Here is a 16,686-nt window from a genome sequence, read left to right on the forward strand (position 1 = left end):
GACTGCGCATCGATTCGACATATCCCAATCTGGATTTGGATGATAGACACATCTACGTCACTCCATATAGCTTCAGGACTGCGAGAGAGTTCGTCAGCCACAAAGGCTGGTGAGTGGTGGTGCGCACATGTCCAAATGTTTTCAGCGGGTGAGAGATGCGGAGAACGTGTTGCCAAGGGCATGTCGATGTGGGTCAGGACACCAATCTTCGCGTTGTCTCGTTGAAACATAACACCACAGAGACCTGAAAATTTTTTTGTGTTTTTTAGTCATCGGTCTTCAGACTGATTTGATGTGGCCTCCCACGAATTCCTTTACTGTGCCAACCTTTTCATCTCAGAGTAGCAACTACGTACTGCGTCATCAATTTTTTCATGGACATATCCCAATCTATTTCTTCCGCTATAGTTCTTACCCTTTACTGCTCCTTCTCGTACCATGGAAGTTATTCCCTGACGTCTTAACAGATGTCGTATCATGTCCCTTCTTCTTGTCAGTGTCTTCCACATATTCCTTTCCTCACCTGTTCTGCGAAGAATCTCCTCATTCCTTATCTTATAAGTCCACCTAATTTACAAATGCTTCGATTCTCTTCCGGTTTCTCCACAGTTCGTGTCTCACTGCCATACAATGCTATGCTGCATACGCACAGTCTCAGAAAATTCTTCCTAGGTTTGATACTAGTAAATTTCACTTGGCTAAGAATGACCTTTTCGGCAGTGCTAGTTCGCTTTTCATGTCCTCCTTGGTCCCTCCGTCATTGGTTGTTTTCATGCCTAGGCAGCAGAACTCCTTAAATTCATCTACTTCGTGATCACCAAGTTTATCGCTGTTGTCATTTCTGTTACTTTTCACCACTATCGTCTTTCTTCGATTTACTCTCAATCCATATTCTATACTTATTGGACTGCTCATTCCATTCAACACATCCTGCAATTCTTCTTCACTTTCACCGAGGACAACAGTGTCATGAGCGAATCTTAATATTGATATCCTTTCACCTTGAATTTTATTCTCACAATTTCTTTCATTTCCGTCCTTGCTTCTTCGAGGTACAGACTGAACGCCACGGGCGAAAGACTACGTCTGTCTTACAGCCTTCTTGATCCGTGTTCTTCGTTCTTAGTCTTCCATTGTCACTGTTCTCTCTTGGTTCTTGTACGTGTTATACACTGATCAGCCAGAACATTATTACCACCGACCTACTATCGATATAAACGCGTCTAGTGATACCAGCGTCACCCCTCATTGCAAATGTCAGACATCGTAGGCTGGTCAGACTGGTAACACAGGACAGGTGGCAAACTGTGGCGGAACTAACATCAGACTGTCATTCTGGGCAGAGTACACGTGTGTCTGAACACACAGTGCACAGAATACTCCTAACGATGGTCCTCCACAACCAACGACCCATGCATGTGTCAATGTTATCACAATGACCTCGTCAGCTACGACTGAAATGGGAACGTGACCATAGGCATTGCACGTTGGCGGAGTGGCAGAGCGTTGCATGGTCTGACTGAATCCCGGTACCTTTAGCATGTCGATGGGATGGTGCGAATCTGTCGTCTTTCAGGAGAACAGCTCCTTGACATCTGTACGGCAGGATGGAGTTTGTGGCGGTTCAACTATGCTCTGGGGGGACATTCACATACGCTCCCATAGGTCCAGTGGAGCACTTGCAAGGCCTCATGACGGCCAATGAGTGTCGTACACTGGTTGAAGACCACGTACACCCCTTCATGACGATCATGTTTCCCGACCGCAGTGACATTTTGCAACAAGATGATGCATCATGTCACAAAGCCAGGAGTGTGATGGAGTGCTTCGAGAAACACACTGACGAGTTCCAGTTGATGTGGTGGCCCCATCAATTCGCGAGATCTGAACCCGATCGAACACATCTGGGATGTGATTGCACGTGGCGTCAGAGCTCATCGCACTCTTCCACGGAATTTGCGGGAAATGGGTGATTTCTGTGTGCAGATGTGGTGCCAAATTCAGCCACCTACCAAGGCGTCATCGCTTCCGTGCGACGACTCCTCGCCGATGTTATCCGTGCCAAATTTGGAAATACCTTCTATTAATTACATATATTACCCGTCTTCCCCTGTAGCTTACCGCAATTTTTCTCAGGATTTCGAACATCTTGCACCATATTACATTGTCCAACACTTTTTCCGCGTCGGCAGATGCTACGAATGTGTCTTGACTTTTCTTCAGTTTTGCTTTCATTATCAACCGCAGCGTCAGAACAGCCTCACTTGTGCCTTTAGCGTCCCTAAAACCAAAATGATTGTCGTTTGACAGATCCTCAGTTTTATTTTCCATTCTTCTGTATGTTATTCTTGTCAGCAATGTGGACACATGAGCTGAAAGACTGTGTCTTAAAACATCAGACCGGTAACGGCTGCTGTTCAGATTACCAGCTAAACGAACAAGTGACCGTGCAGCGTACTCAGTGACACCTCGTACCCATCACGACATGCGTTAGAACTCTACGACGATGACGAATTCAGTCTGGCAACGCCAGTGCTTCTCAGAGCCTCGACACACGGAAGCGTCCAATTTGATACTGTGAATGGGTCCAGCTTTCGCCTAAAAAGCCAACATGGTGCAATTGACTGTTAAGTGTTGTCAATGACCGAGCCCCTTTCCGCTGCTGAGGTATGGGAAGCCTCTACAGGGCTCAGAATCCGTGGTAGTAGCGAAAGTAGCCGCATTAACCATATGGATACACCTCTTGCTGCAAACAAGTCCGTATAGAGGGTCTTATGTAGGTGACGTAGCTGTACGATCTTGCACAGCCCAGCGAACTCTGTCCTCTCGGGCCCTAGTCACGTGGGACCGTCGATATATTACATAGCGTTGCGTATGGCCCTTCTGTACCCATAGATTCCACATGGGGAAACCTGTCGCGAGATCGCGAGCAGTGATATCGCGGAATGGTAACCCACAATCTCGATAAGCGATGGCTCTGCAGCTGTGCAGTTGCGACGTGTGGTGGTAGACGTTTATCCTAGTTATACGATTCACAACTCGACCTTCTCACAAGCAAGCTACGATTTCTGAATGACAGACCTTCTGCATAACGTTTCTTCATATCCGAAATGTACATAACGTCACTCGTATCTTCTTTGTGCGGTTATGTTGAAATGATATCAAACTTGCATATCCAAGCATGCAAATTTCACCCGTTTGTTGCACGCTGCCTTCATGGTGTCATGGTGCTGCAGTTTTAAGCCATCCGCGGTGGCCGAGCGGTTCTAGGAGCTTCATTCCGAAACCACGCTACTGCTACGGTCGCAGGTTCGAATCCTGCCTCGGGCATGGATGTGTGTGATGCCCTTAGGTTAGTTTGAAGTAGTTCTAAGTTATAGGGGACTGATGACCTCAGATGTTAAGTCCCATAGTGCACAGAGCCATTTGAACCATTTTGTTTCGACAGAGTTTTCCGTCACATTAAGGCCCGTAACATAATGAATATACATGGAATATATCCCGTATCATGAGTTATGGGTAATATTTGAGATAAAAGTTTTTTGTTTGGTATTACAAGAAAAGGAAATGGAACTGTACTTTTGTATACGTTCAAAAATTTCTGTTGTAAAACGTGTTTATTTTGAGTTGAATCCTCGGACCAAGTTGCCATTTTAGTGGATAAAATGTAGCACATTATACAAATATCAGGACTTGGAGTGAGGTTCTAACTGAACATTAACATCTTTTATTAAAAAGAGGTTGAAGGCATGTAAATGTACAATTCCATCTCGGTTTCTTGCAGTGCTAACCAAAAATTTTTTACCTGAAATATCACGGCATAACTCAAAATATAAGATATATTCCAAGTTATACGCACTATGTTGCAGGCCTGAAGATGACAGAGATGTCAGTCGAAACTGGTTTTCTACATGAACAAATATTTCAGTTCATCCCAAAGGCGTTCCATTCGGTTCAGGACGGGATTGGCTCTGAGCACTATGGGACTGGTGTCATCAGTCCCCTAGAACTTAGAACTACTGAAACCTAACTAACCTAAGGACATCACACACATCCATGCCCGAGGCAGGATTCGAACCTGCGACCGTAGCGGTCGCGCGGTTCCCGACTGTAGCGCCTAGAACCGCTCGGTCACTTCGGCCGGCTACTCGACCACACTATCTCCTCCCCAAACACTATCAAGCATCAGTTAAAAAGTCTGTGGATGGCCCTGTGTAATACAAAATTGACCACTAGATGTCACGAGGTGGGAGTATCTAGTACAAGAGGAAGCGGGAAGTACTGTGTCATCATTATAGAAGCAGTAACAGCAGAATGGGTCGACCAGGGGAGCTCAGCCTTCAAACGAAGACAAATCGTTGGATGTCACCCGAGTAACAAATCGATCAGGGCCATTTCAATCCTCCTGCGACTGTGCCGAGGAATAACTGTTAAGAAAAAAATTAGATACGGCGCGCCGTTTCAGAGTTATTTAGCATTGAAGTCAGCGAATCAAGGCATTGCGTGCCCAAGTTTAAGCACTTGCGCACGCCCAAAAAAACGCACAGACATCTGTGGATTCGTGGGTTACCACTTGATGAAATGCTCATTACAAGTTAAAATGCGCCTTTTTCGGGACTGATAAATTTAATCTAAATGAGCCGTGTTCGGTATGAGGAAACCAAGTAAAGAAGAAGTTCGATGACACTTGAACCGTGGCAAGACTTTCGTTTCATCAAAAATTAGAGAAATTTACCATCCTGAGTTTGACAACATGGAAAATCGGTGTGAAAGTGTTATTGATACTATAAACCAGTGGCTGTAGGCCCCCTGTGTAATTTACATGTCCCTATTTATTAACTCAGTGACGGTTTTTAATGAATTATGAATGATTCAAGGGTGCATGTGAATGTCCAGCGCATTGAGCTTGAGACAGAACAACAGGAAAAGCTTTGGCGAAGCAGGTCGGTGACCGGCCTTGGCCTGGATGTCTTAAGATTCTTGGTAGTGAGCTTTGCCTGGAACCCACAGCGGGTGGCAAGCATTGTCCTCCAACACGACTGCTTGGGCCAACGTCCACCTAGAGGTCAGTACGATGGCATGTCTGACAATCGGGGAAGGGGGGGGGGGATCTTTCCATGTTTTCTGACTTCTTTTGAAGATAAGCCTCATCCGCTTGTAGAAAACACAGGCCCCAGGAGAAAAACTCTAGGCTGCTAATGGTCCTTTCTGAATTTCTGAATTTCTCGAACCCAGTTGCGATACTATGGGCATTGTAGGGAGAACGTGCGGCTGGCGTAAAGATGTGCGTCAGACCACTGAAATGATTTTTTTTTGTAATAGAGGAGAGTTTTATGTTGTCACTAGGGGCTGAAAAAGACGCACTGTTTTTGGCAGGAATCTCTATTTGAAGGAATCCTTGTAGTGGGACCGCAGTGATTCGTAATTTTGCGAAGGGCGACTGGCACTTTTTTGGTGGAAATGTATGGTCAGGGCGTAAGTGACCACAGCAAGGGACGCACAGTCCTGTAGGACGCGAGCGTATCCACATCAATATCAGTAGGAGACGAGTCTTCATCAGATTCGCGTGAGGACGCCCTGGTGTCCCGATCGTCTTGGCGTAGCAGCGAGTTGGAGGCTGCCACGTCTTGGAGCGCCGCAGAAGTGGTGACGACTCCGTCTTCGCAAAGCAGCCAGCATATCAGTCAGTAGCTCGCCGGTCGGCGCAGCACGATCATACTCATGGCGGGCATTAATCGCAGCACCGGTAGACTAGTTCAATTTGATTTCACACTTGTGCAATCCAGAACGATCGCATGTCTTATATCCTATTGCGCTGGGCAGAGACTAAATTCTTAAGAGGTATTAGTAGTCATGTCAAAAATCATAACACACATAGTACTCCAGTCAGCGTTAGAGCGAAATTTTGTGCAAATTCTCCATTTCAAAAACTATGCCTAGGACCGTAATTTTCGCATTACCCATTTAACATTGCACACAACGAATTTAGAGATTAGTTATTAAGGAGGTGTCTTGCCCACAACTACACTCCTGGAAATGGAAAAAAGAACACATTGACACCCGTGTGTCAGACCCACCATACTTGCTCCGGACACTGCGAGAGGGCTGTACAAGCAATGATCACACGCACGGCACAGCGGACACACCAGGAACCGCGGTGTTGGCCGTCGAATGGCGCTAGCCGCGCAGCATTTGTGCACCGCCGCCGTCAGTGTCAGCCAGTTTGCCGTGGCATACGGAGCTCCATCGCAGTCTTTAACACTGGTAGCATGCCGCGACAGCGTGGACGTGAACCGTATGTGCAGTTGACGGACTTTGAGCGAGGGCGTATAGTGGGCATGCGGGAGGCCGGGTGGACGTACCGCCGAATTGCTCAACACGTGGGGTGTGAGGTCTCCACAGTACATCGATGGTCGGCGGAAGGTGCACGTGCCCGTCGACCTGGGACCGGACCGCAGCGACGCACGGATGCACGCCAAGACCGTAGGATCCTACGCAGTGCCGTAGGGGACCTCACCGCCACTTCCCAGCAAATTAGGGACACTGTTGCTCCTCGGGTATCGGCGAGGACCATTCGCAACCGTCTCCATGAAGCTGGGCTACGGTCCCGCACACCGTTAGGCCGTCTTCCGCTCACGCCCCAACATCGTGCAGCCCGCCTCCAGTGGTGTCGCGACAGGCGTGAATCGAGGGACGAATGGAGACGTGCCGTCTTCAGCGATGAGAGTCGCTTCTGCCTTGGTGCCAATGATGGTCGTATGCGTGTTTGGCGCCGTGCAGGTGAGCGCCACAATCAGGACTGCATACGACCGAGGCACACAGGGCCAACACCCGGCATCATGGTGTGGGGAGCGATCTCCTACACTGGCCGTACACCACTGGTGATCGTCGAGGGGACACTGAATAGTGCACGGTACATCCAAACCGTCATCGAACCCATCGTTCTACCATTCCTAGACCGGCAAGGGAACTTGCTGTTCCAACAGGACAATGCACGTTCGCATGTATCCCGTGCCACCCAACGTGCTCTAGAAGGTGTAAGTCAACTACCCTGGCCAGCAAGATCTCCGGATCTGTCCCCCATTGAGCATGTTTGGGACTGGATGAAGCGTCGTCTCACGCGGTCTGCACGTCCAGCACGAACGCTGGTCCAACTGAGGCGCCAGGTGGAAATGGCATGGCAAGCCGTTCCACAGGACTACATCCAGCATCTCTACGATCGTCTCCATGGGAGAATAGCAGCCTGCAGTGCTGCGAAAGGTGGATATACACTGTACTAGTGCCGACATTGTGCATGCTCTGTTGCCTTTGTCTATGTGCCTGTGGTTCTGTCAGTGTGATCATGTGATGTATCTGACCCCAGGAATGTGTCAATAAAGTTTCCCCTTCCTGGGACAATGAATTCACGGTGTTCTTATTTCAATTTCCAGGAGTGTAGTTTTGGAGAGTTAAAGAAAATTCTACACCGTGGTGCTTTGTACATTGTCTCTGGCAGTCTGCTTGAATCTACACGCACGACTATCTAATAGGCTAACTTCAATATTAAATAACTCGGAAACGGTGAACGTATCGAATTATTTCTTAACAGTTATTTCCCAGCACAAGTCCCCTTCAACACCCTTAAAGCTTTTCAGACTGTTTCTGTCCAGCGGATATGATACGGATTAGAAACATTGTTAGGCCGTAGATGTACTCAGTGTTTCGCATTATTTGAAAAGAGGCAAAATTTTAAATAGTCAGGCCACATCACACGCCTCCAGTTACTTACTGTGGAGTTGCTGTGTTGCTTAGTCAACTGAAGACGTTTAATCTTATGTGTCACTGCGTGTAATTTGTATGATTTATAGAATTACCTAAAGCTTTTGATAATATTACCTGAAATACACTCTTCGACATTCCGAAATTACCATGGGCAAGATACACGCAGTGAAAGATTGTTTACCAATTGTTCGGAAATCGAACTGCAGTGACAATAGTCAAAGGACATGGCAGAGAAGCAGTTGCCGACAAGGCAGTGAGACAGCATAGTAGTCTATAACCTACGTTATTCAGTCTGTACATTGTGAAACAGTAAATGAATGCAAACGACATTTTAAAAACGAATTGGTGTTCAGGCAGAAGAGATAAGATCTTTGTGGTTTGTCGATGACACTGTAACTCTGTCAGAAACTCCACTGGGCTTGGAAGATCAGTTGAACAGTGTGCATGAGGTCATGAGATGTATATTAACGTAAGCAAAATAAATATAATGGAATGTAATATAATTAAATTAGGCGAGTCTGAGCGAAGTCGATTAGGATATGAGACACTAAAAGTAGTTGATGTCTCTTGTTATTTGGGCAGCAAATTAAGTGATGATTGCCGAAGTAGAGAGGATTTAATCTGAACATTGGCAATAGCAAGAACAATGTTTCTGAAAACGTGAAATTTGCTGAGATAGACTAGAAGTCTTAGGGCGTCTTCTGTCGAGCCGGCCGGAGTGGCCGAGCGATTCTAGGCGCTACAGTCGGGAACCGCGCGACCACTACGGTCGCAGGTTCGAATCCTTCCTCGGGCATGGATGTGTGTGATGTTCTTAGGTTAGTTAGGTTTAAGTAGTTATAAGTTCTAGGGGACTGATGACCTCCGAAGTTAAGTCCCATAGTGCTCAGAGACATTTGAAGCATTTTCTTCTGTCAAAGTATTTCTGTGTATGGAAGCCATGTACGGAAATGAAACGTGTACATTAAACAATTCATATAAGAAGAGAATTACTAGTTTATTTGTGTGGCCATCCTCTGCAGCAAGCATAAAACTACCTTTTCCTGCTGCTAGTTACTATATTTATCCCATACGCGTTTCGCCTTCTCCTGTTCTAAGGCATCATCAGTGAGGTCTATAACGATACAGTTTTGTTAGTTATAGATTATCAACCAGTTCACTTCGCGATTTTTTGTGAAAAAAAAAGTAATTACTTACGGTTTGCTGATCTGCGTTTCCTCACATCTGGTCTGGAGGTCGCACTACCACTTTTATCACTGCCATATAATCACATCTTTGTGTTCTCGCCCTCCACACACTGTTCACCATGTTTCTCCCTCTTTTTTGTGGTGGACTAGTGTTCTTTTGTCACTCGATTCAACTATTTCGTCGTACACTGCTTTTCACAACAAAAATATTGCGACTCCATTTCGTTTTTTATCTTCTTTGGTATGTTTACCTATTTGTTGCCAACCTACCAAAGTATACGTCCGATATTAACTTCTATTTATGATGTTTATACCGTGCGTGTGTGTATGAGTGAGAGAGAGGGGGATAGAGCGACAGTTTTTTATTTTTTTGTTATTTTAAATTTTTTTCTTATTTTTGTGTGTGTGTGTGGGGGGGGGGGGGGTGTACTAACTGTTAGCGAGTGCCTGAAAACTTTGGTGACTGCTGTCTTTTTTTTACTTTTCGTTTCAATCTTCTGTGGAGGGGTTCATGGATGAGTAAAAATGGTGGGTTCTATTATTATTACATTGGACAGTGTTATTATATTAATCCTTTTTGCGAACGTTATTCTATTATTTTATCTATTAGCGTAAATAATGAATGGCTTGCATGTGTACTTGGGCCATGCAAGAAAATTACCACATACATAAAACCAAAGCAGAGGGGAAAATCCTGTTGAATGACCAAGTACACATGCCAAGCAATTCATTATTTACACAGCATATCGTAAGTAATTACTTTTTTTTTACAAAAAATCCCGAAGTGAACTGTTTGATAATCTATAACTAGCAAAACTATATCGTTCTAGATCCCACAGATAATGCCTTAGAACAGGAGAAGGCGAAACGCGTATGGAATAAATAAAGTAACTAGCAGCTGGAAAAGGCAGTTTTATTTACAAAACAAGTAAGAAGAGAATTGTTTGATATGTACATGGACAGATTGAACGATTACAGACTGAATCGAATTGGGGAGAAAAGAAATGTACGGCACAAGATGGGATCTTATGATAGGACACAAAAGCATCAGTCTGGTCATGGAGGGAAGTGCGGGAAATGAAAATTGTAGAGGGGAAGGAAGGATTGACAAGAGTAAGTCGGTCCAAACTGATGTTGGAGGAGTAGCTCTGCAGGGAAGAAGATGGTTGCGGAGGTTACTCTATAGTGTGGAGCAGTTTCATGTCAGACCACGACAAGAATAACAAATTATCCGTACATTATACACAAACAAATTCCTGAACTGAACATTTGCGCCGACCTACGGACGACTAATTATGTTCAACGCTTTATTCCTGTAAACCACACAAACTGATTGCGTATGTCTGCTACCGTTACGATTCTGCCCCGCACAAGTACATACGTACTTGAATCTCACTTGCTACGTACTTTCCGGTTCTGTTCATCTTCACCAACGCCTCTGAGAGCGAACTCAAGATAGTAAGAAACAACGCATTCCGGGTAAAGCGAGGACTGCAGCCGCACGCCAGAGCGTTCTCGTCTTTCCTGGATCTAGCGGGACTTACAAGCCCGGATGACTTGGCACGCTCTCGGCCACTCTAACTGGTGGACGTGCGTCCCTCCGACTGTAACGGCCCGGAACCTGCCCGCTGGAGTGGCGGACGGGTGGCTGCACGCAGTGGGCCACGGTGACTCAGCAACGGCAGTAATGAGATCAGCTGAGAGGGGGCGACTCCTTCCGGCACGACATGCGAGCCTTCCATCTCCTAACTACAATCAATATCATTGGACGCACAAATAATCTGTAGATTTCATGCCCATGCTTTACTTCACGTATACACTGAGGTGGCGAAAGTCATGGGATAACGATATGTACGCATGCAGACTGCGGCAGTATCGAATACACAACGTATAAAAAGGCAGTGCATTGCAGGAGCTGTCATTCGTACTCAGGTGAATTTGGTGGAAATGTTTCCTACATGATTGTGCGGTAGCGTTCTCGCTTCCCACGCCCGGGTTCCCGGGTTCGATTCCCGGCGGGGTCAGGGATTTTCTCTGCCTCGTGATGGCTGGGTGTTGTGTGCTGTCCTTAGGTTAGTTAGGTTTAAGTAGTTCTAAGTTCTAGGGGACTGATGACCATAGATGTTAAGTCCCATAGTGCTCAGAGCCATTTGAACCATTTCCTACATGATTATAGTCGCACGACGGGAATTAACAGATTCTGAATGTGGAGGGGTACATGGGACTTTCCGTTTCGTAAATCGTTAGGGAACTCAATATTCGGAGATCCACGGTGTCAAGAATGTTCCGAGAGTACCAGATTTCAAGCGTTGCCTCTCACCACGGACAACGCAGTCGCCGACGGCCTAAACTACGGAGAGCAGCGGCGTTTGCGTAGAGTTGTCAGTGCTAACAGACAAGCAACACTGCATCACATAACCGCAGAAATCTATGTGGGACGTATCACGAACGTATACGTTAGGACAGCGCGGCAACATTTGGCGTTAACGGCAGCAGACGTCTGAGGCGAATGGCTTTGCTAACAGCACGACAGTGCCTGCAGTGCCTCTCCTGTCCTCGTGACCATGTCGGTTGGACTCTCGACGACTGGAAAACGGTGGCCTCGTCAGAAGAGTTCGGGTTTCGGTTGTGTAAGAGTTGAAAGCAGAGACCGAGTGTGGCCCAGCCCAAGCGAAGCCATGGGCCCAAGTTGTCAATAAGGCACTGTGCAAGTTGGTTGCGGCCCCATAACGGTGGGGGCTGTGTTGACATGGAATGTACTGGGTTCTGTGGTCTAGCTGAACCAGTCACTGACAAGAAGTGGTTGTGTTCGGCTACCTGGAGACCATTTGCAGCCATTCATAGGCTTCATATTCCCAGACAACACTGGCATTTTTATGGATGGATATCCACCATGTTACCAGGCCACAATTGTTCGCAATTGGTTCAAAGAACGTTCTATACAATTTGAGAGATTGATTTGACCACCCAGATAGCCCGACAGGGAACATAATCGAGAGATCAGTTCGTGCACAAAGTCCTACATCACCAATACCTCCGTAATTATAGATATCTACAGAGGCAGCATGCCTCAGAATTTCTACAGGGGATTCCAATGACTTGTGAAGGCCATGCCACGTCACATTACTGCACTATGCCTAGCAAAAGGACGTCCGACGCGATATATCCCATGAATCTTGTCACTTGATTGTATTTCTACAGTGAAAAGACCTATTTTTGATGACGACGTGTGCACATTTCGGAGGATTTTCAAGAGTGACATATGCTGAAGCAAAATCTTTCGCAGAACGACTTGAAATTGGTCCAAAGGTCGAAATTACAGTTGGGAAATAAATAATTTCTAAGTATCAGAGTTTGGAATGTATGATCCCTTAATTGCGCAGCTAGGTTATAAAATTTAAGACGACAAATGGGTAGGCTGAATTTAGATATAGTGGCAATTGGGGAAGTGCTATGGCAGAAAGAACAGGACCTCTGTTAAGTTCACTACAATGGTTCTCAACACAAAATCAAAAAGGTATGATGCAGGAGTGGTTCTAATAGCGAATAAAAAAACATGAATGTGGTAACTATGGTCAGTACATTGAATACATTGTGATGCCAAGATAGATGCAAAATCAACACCTACAAGTATGCCAGTTTTGCTATTTAGGCAGCAAAATAACTGGCGTTGGTCGTATTGGAGAGACTACAAAATATAGACTGGTAACAACAACAGAAAAAGCGTTCCTGAAACAGAGCAATTTGTTACAACAGAATATAAATTTAGGTGTCACAACGTCTATTGGTCGGTTGGTTGATTCGATGGAGGGGACCAAACGGCGAAGTCATCGGTTCCAGCGGATTAGGGAAGGATGTGGAAGGAAGTCGCCCGTGCCCTTCCAAAGAAAGCATCCCGACACTTGCCTGAAGCGATTTAGGGAAATCACGGAAAACATGAATCAGGATGGCCGGACGCTGGTTTGAGAACGTCTATTCTGAAGATATTTGCATGGATCATAGCCTTATACGTTAGTGTAACATGGAAGATAAGCAATTAGACAGGAGGAGAATACTTTTGAAGTAAAAATTTTGAATGCTTGGTGTTCCGTAGCTTTCAGATATTTATTAAAGGACATCTTCCGTACGCTGTGAGCTGCACTATAAATATTTGCCAAAACCGGTTTTCGGGTTAATATCCCATCATCCGTGACATATGATGTTCGTCTATTGCAGTCACATGCGTGTCAGTTAATACGATAGGATCTGAAATCTTTCCAGTAACAAAGTATACAGGTTGTCATGTATGTTACTGCTGTCAAATTTTCGGCAGTGACAGTTCTTGATAAATTTTGACGTAACTGCTGTATAGTGTAAAGATGGAACTCTGTGACAGCCTGTATATTATGTTATAGGACAGATTTCAAAGCCATCTATTAGCTGGCACTGCTATAGGGGTGCATAATATGCCACTATCATATAGTGTAAAAATGGAGCACCATGCTTACTGTCATATAGTATAAAAAACGGAATTCCATGTTTACACTATATGACAGTTATGTGAAACGTTATCAAAAGCTATGACTGCCTAAGATTTGAGAGCAGCAGCATACATGACATACTGTATGCTGTACTATAGGACAGATCTCATATCCTACCATGTTAATTAACACGCATATGACTGGTATAGAAGTACGAAATATACGAATGATGGCTTATTAATCCAAAAACCGTTTTTGGCAAATAAGTACTTCTAGCGCAGTTCATGGTGCACGAGAGATGTCCTTTAATAAAGATGCTTTTGAAATGTGATGCTGCAGACGAACGTAATAATTGATGAGTAGGTACTGAATCGAAATGGAAAAAAATAGAAATTCATGAAACAGCTTGATTAAAAGAAGGGATCGATTTAGTGGACACATTCCGGGGCTTTAAGAAATCGTCAGTTTGGCAGTGAAGAAAGTGTGAGAGGTAAAAATTGTAGGGAGAGATCGAGGCTTGACTAGAATAAAGAGGTTCAATTGGATACAAACTGAGGTGACAAAAGTCAAGGGATACCTCCTAATAACGTGTCGCACCTCCTTTTGCCCAATGTAACGCAGCAACTTGACGTGGCGTGGACTCAACAAGTCGTTGGAAGTCCCCTGCAGAAATATTGAGCCGTGCTGCCTGTATAGCCGTCCATAATTGCGTAAGTGTTGCCGGTGCAGGATTTTGTACACTGACTAATCTTTGTTATGTCCCATAAACGTTCGATGGGATTCATCTCGGGTTATTTGGGTGGCCAAATTATTCGCTCCAATTGTCCAGAATGTTCTTCAAACTGCAAACAATTGATGCCCGGTGACATGGCACATTGTCAACCATAAAATTTCCATCGTTGTTTGGGAACATGAAGTCCAAACATGGCTGAAAATGGTCAGCGATCCGTATATTTTGACAGAGGATCCAGTGCATTCCACGTAAACACAGCCAACACCACTATGGAGCTACTACCAGCTTGTACAATGCCTTGTTGACAACTCGCATCCATGACTAAAGGACCTGCGCCGCATTCGAATTCTACCATCAGCTCTTATCAACTGAAATGGGGACTCACGGTTTTCCAGTTGAAGGTCCAATCGATATGGTCACGAGTCCAGGAGAGGCGCTGCAGTCGACCTCGTGCTGTTAGCAAAGGCACTCGCGTCGGTCGTCTGCTGCCAAATTTCGCCGCACTATCACAACAGATACATTCATCGTACGTTCCATATTTCTGTGGTTATTTCACTTAGTGTTGCTTGTCTGTTAGCACTGACTACGCAAACGTCGCTGCTCTCTATCTTTAGGTGAAGGCCGCCGGCAACTGTATTGCCTGTGGTGAAAGGTAATGCCTTAAATGTTGTATTCTCGGCACACTCTTGACCCTGCGTATCTCGGTATATTGGATTCTCTAACTGTATGCGAAATGGAATGTCCCACACATCTAGCTCCATCTACCATTCCGCGATCCTAGCCTGTCCGTTTACGCCGTATGGCGTTAATCACATCGGGAAACTTTCCACATGAAAAACATTGTAAGTGGGCTTTTTCTGTGTTGGCACCGCTATGCAGCGCTTTGCATTGGATCTCTGACTGCGCTTTCTTTGTAAGAGACTCTGTGGCTGGTTGGACTCGTTGGAAGTTAATCGCCTGTAGTGTTGGGCAGTTGGAAGTTAGTCACTAGCAGTGAGTGAAGTACTGTTTGGCACTTGGAGGTGAACAGCCAGCAGTGATGGATGTGGGGAGAGACTAACCACAGGTGACGGAGGTTAGAGGTTTGAAGTGTTAGCTCGAGCGGACGATCTGGACGTGTGTCCGTCATGGAAATGTAATCTGTCGACGGTTATATAATCTTTTGGAACTGGATGTCATGGACGTTTATATATTATATGATTTTTGAACTGGTTGCCACTTTATTAAAGTAAATATATTGTCTGCTCCGCAGCAAAATCTTTCCTTTGCTAACCATACCCCTATTAGAAGTTAGTGCCTTCAGTAATTAGAATCTTATATTTAGCTGGCAGTATTGGCGTTCGCTGTATTGCAGTAGATCGTGTAATGAAGATTTTTGTGAGGTAAGTGCTTAATGAAATGTATAGGTTATTGTTAGGGTTTCTTTTTAGTCAGGGCCATTGTTTTGAATTAATTGTTTGAAATCAGGTTGTAACTTTTTTGAGCAGTCATATTGCGTTGCGCTAGAATATTGTGGGTCAGTGTTGACATGATACACTACTGGCCATTAAAATTGCTACGCCACGAAGATGATGTGCTACAGACGCGAAATTTAACCGACAGGAAGAAGATGCTGTGATATGCAAATGATCAGCTTTTCAGAGCATTCACACAAGGCTGGAGCCGGTGGCGACGCCTACAACGTGCTGACATGAGGAAAGTTTCCAACCGATTTCTCATACACAAACAGCAGTTGACCGGCGTTGCCTGGTGAAAAGTTGTTGTGATGCCTCGTGTAAGGTCGGACTCTAGCCCATCGCGACTGCGGTTTATTGTATCGCGACATTGTTGCTCGCGTTGGTCGAGATCTAATGACTGTTAGCAGAATATTGTATCGGTGGGTTCAGGAGGGTAATACGGAACGCCGTGCTGGATCCCAACGGCCTCGTATCACTAGCAGCCGAGATGACAGCTATCTTATCCGCGTGGCTGTAACGGATCGTGCAGCCACGTCTCGATCCATGAGTCAATAGATGGGGACGTTTGCAAGACAACAACCATCTGCACGAACAGTTCGACGACGTTTGCATCAGCATGGACTATCAGCTCGGAGACCATGGCTGAGGTTACCCTTGGCGCTGCATCACAGACAGGAGTGCCTGCGATGGTGTACTCAACGACGAACCTGGGTGCACGAACGGCAAAACGTCATTTTTTCGGATGAATCCAGGTTCCGTTTACAGCATCATGATGGTCGCATTTGTTTTTGGCGACATCGCGGTGAACGGACATTGGAAGCGTGTATTCGTCATCGCCATGCTGGCGTATCACCCGGCGTGATGGTATGGCGTGCCATTGGTTACTCGTCTCGGTCACCTCTTGTTCGCATTGACGGCACTTTGAACAGTAGACGCTACATTTCAGATGTGTTACGACCCGTCGCTCTACCCTTCATTCGATCCCTGCGAAACCCTACATTTCAGCAGGATAATGCACGACCGTATGTTGCAGGTCCTGTACGGGTCTTTCTGGATACAGAAAATGTTTGACTGCTGCCCTGGCTAGC

The sequence above is a fragment of the Schistocerca serialis genome, chromosome 9 (genome assembly GCF_023864345.2).
Source record: "Schistocerca serialis cubense isolate TAMUIC-IGC-003099 chromosome 9, iqSchSeri2.2, whole genome shotgun sequence".
Classification (NCBI taxonomy): Eukaryota; Metazoa; Arthropoda; class Insecta; order Orthoptera; family Acrididae; genus Schistocerca; species Schistocerca serialis.